Source organism: Megascapheus bottae, chromosome 2, assembly GCF_031878675.1.
Source record: "Megascapheus bottae isolate mThoBot1 chromosome 2, mThoBot2.hap1, whole genome shotgun sequence".
Taxonomy (NCBI): Eukaryota; Metazoa; Chordata; class Mammalia; order Rodentia; family Geomyidae; genus Megascapheus; species Megascapheus bottae.
In genome coordinates, this window is record NC_143510.1 from 6,843,150 (window position 1) to 6,855,528 (window position 12,379).

At 46.1% G+C, this 12,379-nt stretch overlaps 1 pseudogene; it reads left to right on the forward strand.

Annotated features, from left to right (window-relative positions):
* Window positions 1-11,204: 11,204 nt before the first annotated feature.
* LOC150066323 (nuclear ubiquitous casein and cyclin-dependent kinase substrate 1 pseudogene) lies at window positions 11,205-11,996 on the forward strand (annotated as a pseudogene).
* Window positions 11,997-12,379: the final 383 nt, after the last annotated feature.

The window sequence follows — 12,379 nt, forward strand, 5'->3', positions numbered from 1 at the left end:
CCTCTTCCTTCAATCTATCCTGCCCAATTTTCCCCCCAAATGACTTTGGTCCCTTGGAGTTTATGGGTGAATATCCATTTTTTTGTAACTTCTTCAAGCTGTTATGGATGCTGGCCCTGCCTAGCCAGAGACCTGAAGCTTAGCCTATTTTACCAAGGGGTTTCCAGGACTGGGACTTGAACTGAGGGACTGGGTACAGTCTCTTGGTTTTTTTTATTGTAATTAGTAAAAGGGTTACATGATATTTGCCAGATAGAAGGTGCATTAATTCACATACATTGATACCCTTTCACATGTCTTGGTACCCATTTCCCTCCCCCCCCACACCCCCCAGTCTCTTGTTTTTTTTTCCTCAAGGTTGGTGCTCTACCACTTGAGCCACAGCTCTAGTTCCAACATTTTGCATCAGCAAAATTAATTGGACAAGATTCTCTGCCTGGGCTGGCTTTGAGCCAGTAAGCTGCAGTAAGCTGGCCTCTAGTGGTTAACATCTATAATCCATGGTACTCAGGAAGCTGAGTTCTGAGAACCATTTATTTTAAGCCATAATAGGCAGAAACCTCCAGGAGACTCTTATCTCCAATTAAGCAGCAAACAAACATAATTTGAGCTGTGGTTCAAGCAGTAGAGCACCAGCTTTGAGCAATAAAGCTAAGGGACAGTGCCCTAAGTGTGAGGCCCAATTCTGGAACAACACAAAAAGAGAATCTCAACTGCCAGGGTGAACTGATGCAGACACCATTGTTTCTTATTGTAAATAATTATCTGGCGTGAAGCATTTCAAGAAACCAGATGTGTTCTTATATTTACTTATATAACTTATATTTATGTTACTTTTATTGTCCAAGCCCAATTACTCAAGGCTTTTTATACTGGGCTCCATACAATATGAGGAGAAGCATGGGGATATTGGAAACCCTAGTAATGTTTTCATCCAAAATAATACTTTCTTCTAAAAGTATGATATTATACACCTGTAATCCTAGCTCCTTAGCAAGCTGAGATAGGAGGATAGAGATTCAAAGCCAATCCAGGCACACATGTCTATGAGATTGCTATTATCAATGAATCAGAAAAAAGCTGAAAGTTCAGTTGTGACTCAAGTGAGCCCTGAGCCTAAAAGCTTAAGATAGAACCCAGACCCTGGATTCAAGCTCCAGTCACAGTATACACATATGCAAAGGAATATATAGGTATAGAGTCACTTATTTAAGGAATTGAATTCATTTTTTTTTGTTTCCAGTCCTGGAGCTTGAACTCAGAAGCTAGGCACAAGCCACAGCACCACTTCCAGCTTTTTCTGGATATGGGGTACTGAGGAATCAAAGCCAGGGCTTCATGCATGCTAGGCAAGCACTCTACCTCTAAGCCACATTCCCAGCCCAGGGACTGAATTACTATGAGGGCAGTCCCATATATTTCTGAGGATCATTGATTCAAATCCAGCCCAGGCAAAAAAGCCTGTGAGACTCTTTATTCCAATTAACTGCCCCCAAACTGGAAAGGGAGCTGTGCCTAAAACTAGTGGGACTCCCAAGCCCTAAGTTCAAGCCACATTGTTGACAAAATCAACCTTGGCAGGCCGCAATCTGTGGTGTTTGATTTTCATATTCTGAGGTAGAGTTACAAACATAAGCCACAGGCAATTGACTTCATGTTTTCTTAATATAAGGTACAGCGAAGTTTACAAGTTTAGAGAATCAGGAAAGGGGTAAGGGTGGTAAACAAGATCAGACTGAAGAGAAAGAAGGTAGTAGCATAAAAGAACTATTGTGAATGTTGGAAGAAAGAGCTTCAGTAGTTGCATACTACATAATTCTGTCACACAGTACTTTTTTATTGTTAAGGGAATGTATAGAGCGGTTACAGTTACATTCACCAGATAGTAGGCGCATGATATCTCACACATTGATACCTCTTCTCATGTTTTTGTCCCCATTTCCCTTCCCCCACCCCTCCTAATCACCTTGTTTCCCACCTTTTCTTTCCTGTTTCAAATAAACAAATAAACATGTATACAATAAACACAATACTCGTGAAAGGAAAATACTGTGGGAACTGACAGTAGACTGCTCCTGCACAGAGGCCAGGAGGGTGGGAACAATTACTAAGGGGCACACTGGGGACTGGGTGGGGACTGAAATGTCCTGTATCCTGACACCCCTCCTACACAGTGCTGCCATTGGTGAAGCTTGGTAAAGGCAACATTGGGTGACTGCATTCGTGTACAATGCACCCACAAATCTGGACCAATCTCCACGTAAGAAGCTTTAGTTTTATTATCTTTTAGTACATGTTCAAGGAGGTGTGAATGCAACTTATCAGTTTATGAGTGCAATACAGCTCCACTAATGTCACCCCATCCATTGTCCCCCCTCTCTAAACCCATCCCCCCTCCTCAGGTTACCTGCTTCCATTGTCACCTGTGTACACGAATATTGTGACTGTGCTTGCTCACACTGCCTCTCTCCACAAGTCCCTCACTCCGAGTACAAAATATGCTTTAGCTTCCTGCTATTTATTTTGGTAAACTGCTAGTTGTTCAAGGGAGTTACACCATTGGAATCCGCCCCTGTGTAATAATTTAGTCTGTTTTTTTTGTATAAATATGTCCACAAAAGAAGATTTAAGCACATGGAGGAAGCAGGACCAGGATGGGAGATGCAGACAGCAGTGTCAGAAATGCACGCACCTGCACAAACGCAAAGAAGGAAGCTGGACACATACAAAATCCAGGGAAAGCAAGGCTCTAATGGTGTCCTGAGATCTAGAAAAGTTCAGTGTCTGGTGGGCAGAGAGCTAGACAAGTTATAAGATGCATTTCTTTCCACTCTGAAAGTCCCTCCCCTAGATGCACTGCAGTTGGACACGGGTGGAGGGGGGCCTTGACTCCACCCCACTTTGATCTCTGTGGCAGAGAAGGCTCTTTGGGGAGGTGGTTCCTGGGACCTCTCATTTAACCATGATCCACCCTTCCCTCTTCTAGCTGAACCCTTTCTGCTGTCCTATTGTTCACTGTGTACCTAGACAACTTCCAAGTGCAGGGTTTTATGATTATAACACAAATTCATAAACTTTAATCACTGTGTGAGCATTTTCCACTCAGAAGCAGATGCCCTGTGTTGACAATGGATCCCACTGGCTGTTTTCCTCCATGGGTTCACTACATAGCCCAGCCCCGAGCTGTCTGTGCTGATGTGAAATCAACCCAGGGAATTACAATGTCTCGGTCGAGATTAAGAAGAACTCCTTGACAGGATCTCATGAACCTGTATATAAATCATGGGAAGCAAAAATGAACTACTGAGCCACAAACAATGACCTGGGGAAAAGGCAGAACAAGAAGATGAGTCCCAGGCAGAGGAACAGGTAAAAAAATGCCCCAGCATCTCCAGAGTGCATGGAAAGCACAGGGATGAACGAGAATTTCCTGTGGATGTTCACCTGTGCTGAAATACTGAGCCCACAGGGTACTGGGTTCCTGCTCTACAAAAAAGAACACTGAGCCACACACAGGTGATTCACCCAAAATCCTAGGTACTCACGAGAGTGAGATTGGAGGATACGAATCCAAAGCCATCCTGGGCAGAGAAATCCAAGAAACTCTTCTCTCCAATGGACCAGCAAAAAACTGCAGTGGACCTTTTGCTCAAGTGGTAGAGTGTCAGTCTTCAGCAAGAGAACTAAGCAAGAGCATGTAAGTGCCAGAATCAGCACATTTAACTAATGAACTAGTTAACTATTTCCTAACCGAAGCCTAGAAATATTAACTAATTTGCCTAACATTGCAGAAACAATGCTCTCCAAACTTTTATAAAATAACCCCCCAAAATAAACATTTACATTACACAAGTTTAGGAACTTGAACATTTGATGCTTCAAACCTGGGTGTGTAGAGGAGGCTCAGAATGACAGCAAAGGAATCTCAAGTAAAATGAATACACAATTAAAAATGAATTTGAAACGATACCTAGCTTTCTGTCAATTAAAAATGCATTGCAAACAGTGTTCATGCGGGTACTGAATGAAACCAGGCTGGCAGACCACATTCCCAAACTCTGGAAGTCTTATGTTTAACCCAGCAACTCAAATAAAAAGACATGGTGACACAGGAAGGAAGCAGAAGCCCGGCTGTCCCTAGGAGGTCATCTCACCACCAGGCCTCACCCTGGGAGGAGGTGCGACATCACTGCCCAAGGACATTGTGGGAACCTCTTCCATGGCCACCATCATCCTTCCCACCTGGAGGCAAGGCCATTCTCATCTCCTGGAATCTGGGTGGGCCTTGAAGCCAGTGTGACCAGTAGAAAGGGACAGATCCATGCTGTGCCTGCCAGTGTGGCCTGTCAAACGTGGCGACTTCTCCTTTTACTCTTGGGAGACAAGAGTCAGGCCCTAAAAAAGGTTGTTAGACTCCAGAATGGGGAGGGAGGAAACACAGAGAGAAAGATAGAGGGGGAGAGAGGTGGGTGAGGTGGAGCAGCTGCTGATGGCCAGGAATAGGATCAAGGTCTTCTAGAACCTTCCACACAGCCACAGTGGCCAGTACTGCCTAAGAGTGACCCCAGATGACACCGTGGGGAGCTGCCCACCACAGCCCAGAGGTCACTGAGGAGTCTTCTCTTTCCTTTCTTTCTTTCTTTCTTTCTTTCTTTCTTTCTTTCTTTCTTTCTTTCTTTCTCTCTCTTTCTTTCTTTTCTTCCTTCCTTCCTTCCTTCCTTCCTCTCTTCATCTATTTTCCTTTCTCCTTTCTTTTTCTTTCTTTCTTTCTTTCTTCCTTTCTTTCTTTTTCTCTATCTCTTCCTTCCATCCTTCCCCCCTTCTGTCTTTCCACTGGTCCTGAGGGCCAGGGCACTGTCCTAGAGCTATTTCTCTCAAGGCTACTATTAGACCACTTGAGCCACAGCTCCATGAATAGCTTTTGAAAGCTATGATATGAGTCTCACACACTTCCTTGCCTGGGCTACCAAGCTTGGCAGTGGCCTCTTCCACAGCAAGAAATAATGAAAGCACTTTCTGGGGCCACGACAGTAAATGCTGAGTGGGGAAAGGGATGGAACTAAGAATTATTGCCCTCAGTGAGATTAGACCCCACGGAGACAACATTCCCAAAATGCTCATACACACGTTTACACACACATGCACACACACACACACACACACACACACACACACACACACACCATCATTAGAACAGGAATACAGACATGGTGCTATAGAAATATGTGTGTGTATTGGCAGCAGTGAGATCTGATGAAAAAGCCTCCATTTCTACACAGGTATTCTGCTGCTGACTGTTTCCCAGTGATTGTGTTTGAGATAGGGTCTCTCTTTCTGCCCAGGCCTGCACATAGACATAGGTTCTCCTAATTCAGATTTCCTGCTGGGATGAAGAGTGGTCTCCACTGGGCCCAGCCCCATCTCTTCAGAGTCTCTCAGGCGATTTTTCCAGGACAGGACTGTAAGGGGATTGACCCAACTGCCTGAATGGCTGGGATTACAGGAGTGAGTAATGGAGCCAACCTGGCATGAAATAGATGTTTTGTTCTGTTTTGGGTTTTTTTTAGAATTTATTAACATTGATTTTTATATCATATTTCAAATGACATGTTTAACAAATAAGTATTCCAGAAGGGAATCTCTATATATTATCACTGGCAAGGCTAAGGGTTTATATATCATAGATGCATATTAATCTGTAATAAAACAATATCTATAGAGTCTTAAGTTTTTATGTCTATGTAGTTGTTTATATTTCCAGCACCATGTCTATAGCATTGGGTATGCAAATATTAAGTTATTGCTCTTGTACTGTTTGGATTTAATAGCCACATATCAAGGATACCAGGCGTCTTTTGTTCCTTTGGTCTTGACTTGTCTCATTCAACATGATTCACTCTAGATTCATCCACTTCCCTGCAAATGCCATTATTTTATCTTGTCGAGATAGGTGTTTTATGTTTACAATGTACTGGAAGTTGAAAAGCCTCAGGAAGGGACAACTACAGATCAAAGGCAGCCTCTTCTCTGGGACATTCATGAGATACCATTCACGGTGAAGGGCTCAAGCAAGGACACCGGAGAGATGAGACTTGACTGGAGCCCACCTATGCCACTTCTACCTTGGAGTGCTACCAATGAACACAACTCATTTTCCATGGATCTCACTGACTAAAGCCAAGCACAGCCAAAGAGAAACTCTTCATTCACAAGGAGGAGGAGCCCACACTCAAATCTACCTGCCTGACAAGGGGGTGCGGTGTCCACAGCGACTCTGTGTGTGGGGGGAAATGCTGTGGAGAGGGAGGTAGGGGATGGATGGTGGTTATCTGTCCATGCATTCCTAGCTTAACTTCCTGGACTGCCCATGAAGATGCAGATACAGAAAATGGTGGGGATAGCATGGCCACACAATCCCCACACTCCAACTCTAAGATCGACCCCCTCCCCTATGACAAATATGGGACAGGAGAAGGGTAGAGAAAGGACACTGATTACATGGCAGACATCTTCAGAATAGGGTGAAATGCTGGCCACATCCTTCAACCATGTCTTGGCCTAGGCTGTGTCTAGGGATGTGAGAATGGGCTACATAGAAACATCTAGGGTGGCCTGAGCCGGGCATGTTCCTTGAGCCAGGAGCTACTCGGTAGGTGATGGAGGCACTGAGTGGTGTCCTGTGAATCTGTGCATGTCCTCCAAGGTTGGGTCAGGTGAGGCCAGAGCCCCTGGCATGTGACTCCATTGTGAGGTCACCCACCCCTCCTGGCTCAGGGTTGGGAGGGTCCAGGCTGACCACACCCCCTATTTGCATACTTCCAACCGACCAATGGCCAGGGGTCATCCAGGCCACACCCACAAACAAGCCTGGTTGCCTAGTGTCATTTGGATTCCATTCTTCAGGCTCTCACTTGGCCAACAGTTGACCAGGTGGACACAGCTCCGGCGCTGGTGGGAGCAGCGATCACTGAGTCTTGGTGGAGTCCCGGAGGGCAGCCCCACACCTTCCCCTTCCCAGCTCTTGCTGTCTAAACACCAATCCCTGACCAGTGTCGAGAGCCCAGACAGCTGCAGGAATCCTGAGAGGCACTGCCCGGTGTGCCTGCCCAGCAGTGACCCCATGAAGACCTCCCGAACCTGCGGGAGCCCCAAGACCATCTTAGGGCAGTGCGAGGCCTGCAAGGCGTCTCCCGAAGGGTGCCAGGACCCTGAGCAGACTCTGCCAGGGTCCCCCGAGCAAGACGATGTGGGCATCACCCTGGCCCGAGTACTGCAGGCCGCCACCTCCGTCCTCGCACAGCTGCAGGATCTCTCCAGCCTGGTGCGCACGGTGAGGCTCCGAGCCGGTCAGCTGGGGGACGCCCTGCGCCATCTCCACAGAGGGAGCGAGGCCTTGCAGATGAGAGTCCAAAAGATGCAGGACAGCCTGTCTGCTCAGGGCCAGAGCCAGGAGGAGGAGGTCAAGAAGGAGGAAGAGGAGGAGGAGGAGGAGGAGAAGGGGAAGAAAGAGAAGAAGCAGAAGGAGAGGGATCAGAAAGAAAATGGGGATCAGGAGGATCAGGAGGAGGAGGAGGAGGAGCTGCAGGCGCCTCAGGTGGCCCTGGGCCCCCAGCACCCACAGTGCCCACAGCTCCAGGCCAAGGAGCTGGCAGCCGCCCACTCCCCTGCTGCCCCGCCCAGCCCCGATGGCACGCGCCCCGTGCTCATCCCCATCCCAGAGCAGCACCACAGTGAGCAGTGGGAGCCTAGCCACGCTGGCCACCCACAGCCCCTTCCCGGGCCTCGCCGGGCCTGGAGCCTCGGGAGCCTCACTGGCCACATCCTGCAGCTGCCCCGGCTCCTGAAGGCCATGGCACAAGCAATCATGGATGACAAGTTTGCCCTCCCCTGCCCAGCCGACGATGAGCTGGTGGAGGTCGTGGTGCTTTCCTGAGGTCTGAGGGCCACCGAGAGCGGGGCAGGGCTCGGCCCCACACCACCCCTGTCACCCCAGTTCCCAACACCCCAAATCCTTGTGCTGTGGTCTCCAGCAAGGCCGGACAGCATGGCACAAGCAGTGCCCTGGATTCCTGCCTGGCACAGGCACATGGGCAGGTCCACTGCACCCAGCCCTCTCAGGCCTCCTCATGGAAGAGCGAACTGCAGCTCACATGGCCCAGACCCTGGGCAACTGGACCAACTCTAGGGCTGTCAGCAGAGCCTGGGTGCCCAGGGAAGGACCAACACCAGGGTGGACTCCTCAGAAACAATCTTCCTCAGAGACCAACGGGGGCAATGGAATACCTTTACATTCCTCTCTCATAATGCACTGTTACTTTACAGTTGCCAGATTTGTGCTTTGTGATTTGTACAGTTTGTGCATTCAATTATGTAATCTAACCAGTGGAATCAAACCTGAACCAAGAACGAAGATTCCAGTGAAGTGCTGAGGGGAAGGACTGGGGGGGGGGCAACTTGGGGCATGTGCAAGAGGTTGATATTCCTTAAATTACTATATTAGATGATCCCTGTATTACTGTAAATTTTTATTATTGTATTGTAAATAACCATTATTTTATTATATATTTATATATTTAGAAGTCTGCATTGCTCACAAGGCAGTACACTCTATGGCAGTACTGAACGCTAACATTTTTATATTATAAATGGTGTAACAGGCAAATTCCCATTAGAGACCACAATACAAGTATAATCAAAATGAAATTGTTATATATGATGAACATTTTGAAAAAAGCAGGAATGAAAATTTGCAGTCATTGAAAACTGTACGTCCAAAATTAGTTAATGTAATAGGAGAATGAAAATGCCTTATACAAATATAGGTAGAATAAAACCCATGTATAATTTTATATCAAAACATGTAGAAAAGATACGTGTTGCATTTTTTGTAGAATAAAATATAGTATTCCAATTCCTTCTTCTAGTTCTTTTTAGCATCCTAAAGGAAGCCTTTAGAAAATCTGAAATTCTATGACCTGTGGTGGTGACGTGCACTGTGTGTGTGTCCAGGACCGGTCCATCCTGCCAGCTCAGGACACAATGCTGACAGGAAAGGAAGGAGAGGGCCAGCCTCCCCCACGAGGTCATTCTCACCACCAGGCCTCACTCTGCAGCCTCTTCCTGTGGAACCATGGCTGGAGCGGCCTCCAGAGCCTTGAGGATGTAGAGGGGAAAGGAAACTCAGGACCCCAGTCCCTTGGCTTCCTGGGTGAGCAGAGCAGCAGGGCTCTCATCCCAAAGCACTCTCTGCAACATCTCTGCAGAGGTGTGCTGCTTCTTGCTGACTCCTTCATGGCCTACACCACTCTGTTCCTTCTCCAGGCCACAGGACTTGGCTTGCTTATTTATATATTTATTGATGCAGTTGCTGGGGTTGACCTCACACTGTCTTTGGGAAATTGCATCCAAGGTCAGTGTTGCATCTCCATTTCCTTTTTGCTGGTTACTTAAAGTTCTTGAGAGTTTATTTACCTAGGCTGGCTTCAAATCACATTGCTCAGATGTCAGCCTACTGTGCATCTAAGATAAAATCAGGAGCTTCTGGTGCTCACCCCATGTGCATTAAAAATGACAATAATCAGGGCTACTAATGTGGCTTAGTGGTGGACTGCTTGGGTGGCATGAAATCATGGGTACAATTCCTCTGTACCATATAAATACAATTTCTTGAAAAGTCAATTAAAATCCCACTGCACAAGCACAAGGATAATGAAAATCTCATAAGAATGACAATAATGGTTCGACACTGCTATCTCCAGGGGCAACAACCCCCTTATCAGTCCTTTCCTGTAAAATTTCCAAGTGTTTCTTCCTCTGATCTCTAAGGTGGAGAAAGAACTAAGGTAAAAAGATAAAACATGGGGAACACAGATGGGTGTGGTGGCTCACACTTGCAATCTTAGATACTCAGGAAGCTGAGAACTGAGGATCAAGGTTCAATGCTAGCCCAGGCAAAAAAGGACCTGAGACTTCTATCTCCAATTAACCTCTAGAGAAAGGGAGGTAGGGCTTGACTCAAGGGTAGGCTGTAACCTTGAGCTGAAGAGCTCAGGGACAGTGCCCAGTCCAAGTTCAATTCCCATGACCCCCACCCAAAATGTGGGGAACACAGCCACAGGTCCACAACATAATGGTGCTTCCTCCCCTAATTCCCTGCTTTCTCACTCTGCTTCTTAATAATCTTGTGAAAATTAATTTTCTGTAAAGCTTCTGCTTTAATCAGGTGGCTTTCCTGTTGACAGTTACATATGATGCATACACCCTTTTCTTGAACACTTTAAGGCTCCCTATTAGAAACTCTTTGAATCTGAGTTACACACTGTTAATTAAGCCACATGGGTTTGCAGGTCATGAACCTAAGATCAGCCACTGGGAACAAAGGGACCTGAATTCAGCCAATGGGAGTGGATTGCTGGGACTTGCTGAGTTAGGGATGAAAAGGGAGCAGCCTGCCTGCTCTTTGCTTGTTTGACAGATCTTTCACTAAGGGCACAGCCTTCTGCAGAAGTAAGCTTTGCCTAATGAGTTCCTTTCGAGTTGATGTCTTAATTCCCATGCAACACTGCATCATGCTGAGCTAATCCTGACAACACTCAAAGTCTGCACCATATAATGTCCTAGATTCCCATTCAACCTAGAAAATGCCAAAAGGAGCTCTCCAAAGAACTTCAGGACTCAACACTGGTTCACATGTGCATGCATATACACAAGATTACAGCCATGAGCCACGAGTGTGATTAGTGTTAGAGTTTTTCCTACCATGCACGAAGCCCTGGGTTTCATTCCTCGGTACCACATACAGAGAAAAAAAAGCCAGAAGTAGTGTAAGGGCACACAGGGCACAATGCAAGCCTTGAGAAAGCTCAAGGATAATGCCCAGGCCCAGGCTTCAAGCCCCAAGATAGACAAAAGCCAAAGAAGGTTACAGCCATGAGACACCAATATCCGTAAATAATTAATACAATCATTTGCTTATTTCCTCACAATCATTTTCTCCTATTTTATCTTTTTTTTAAAAAAATCTTTTTTTAAAAGATTTTTTTTAAAAAAAAATTTATGTGACGAGACGTGGGAATGGGGGGCTTGTCTGATCCAGAGACCCCGAACCAAGGAGCAGCAGAGTTTGAGGCAACAGCAGCTCGGGACTCGTGGGCCGAGGCCTCCTTGACCGAAGTTGGGGGGGGGTGCTGAGTGTGCGAGGTCGTGGTCCTTGGCTTCTCGACTCGGTCCTGTGTGGACAGCGAACATGTCTCGGCCTGTCAGAAATAGGAAGGTCGTTGGTTATTCACAGTTTCAGGAATCTGATGATGCAGATGAAGATTATGGAAGAGATTCTGGCCCTCCTGCTAAGAAAATTCGATCATCTCCTGGAGAAGCTAAAAATAAGAGACGATCTGGAAAGAATTCACAGGAAGATAGTGAGGACTCCGAAGAAAAAGATGTGAAGACCAAGAAGGATGACTCTCATTCAGCAGAGGACAGTGAAGATGAAAAAGATCATAAAAATGTGCACCAGCAACGACTGGCAGCATCTAAAGCAGCTTCTACACAGAGAGAGATGCTCATGGAAGATGCTGACAGTGAGCAGGGGCCAGAGGAAGAAGAGGAAGCACCAGTCCAGGAGAAAGATCCCGGCAGTGATGAAGATTTTCTAATGGAAGATGATGATGATAGTGACCATGGCAGTTCAAAAAAGAAAAACAAAAAGAAGTCCAAACCTGAGAGAAAAGAAAAGAAAATGCCCACACCCAGGCTAAAGGCTACAGTGACACCTAGTCCAGTGAAAGGCAAGGAAAAGTGGGTCGCCCCACAGCCTCCAAGGCATCAAAGGATAAGACTCCTTCTCCCAAAGAGGATGACGAGGAGCCGGAAAGCCCTGAAGAAAAGAAGACCTCTGCGAGCCCTGCTCCCGAAAAATCAGGAGATAAAGGGTCTGAAGATGGAGCCCAATCTGGGGAGGATTAAAAATGGTTAAATGTGGGGAGAGATTTTATTAAAAAAAGAAAAAAAGAGGGTAAAAAGGAGAACCTACGTAAGATTGAATATTGTTCGTGGTTTTGGCTATGGCCTGACTTTAACAGTGCTTTTTCCCATGTGTTGAATATCCCCTCTCACCACTGTATATGAAGTGTTTTAAGTACCTTTTTCTTTTATTGGTGTTCTCTTTGCCATCACCTCCTGTATTTCTCCAATGAAAGCCATGTCAAATTAATCACTGGGTTGACTGCTTCATCTTTTTTTTTTTAAATGGAAGGTATACTGCAGTTGTAAAGCAGTAAGATTTTAGATGGACACTATGGAACTTTGCTTTTGGCTAAAAAAAATTAACAAGTTGGACTATCATCAAAATCGTAGAAGGTTTTAGTTAAAAATGATCGCT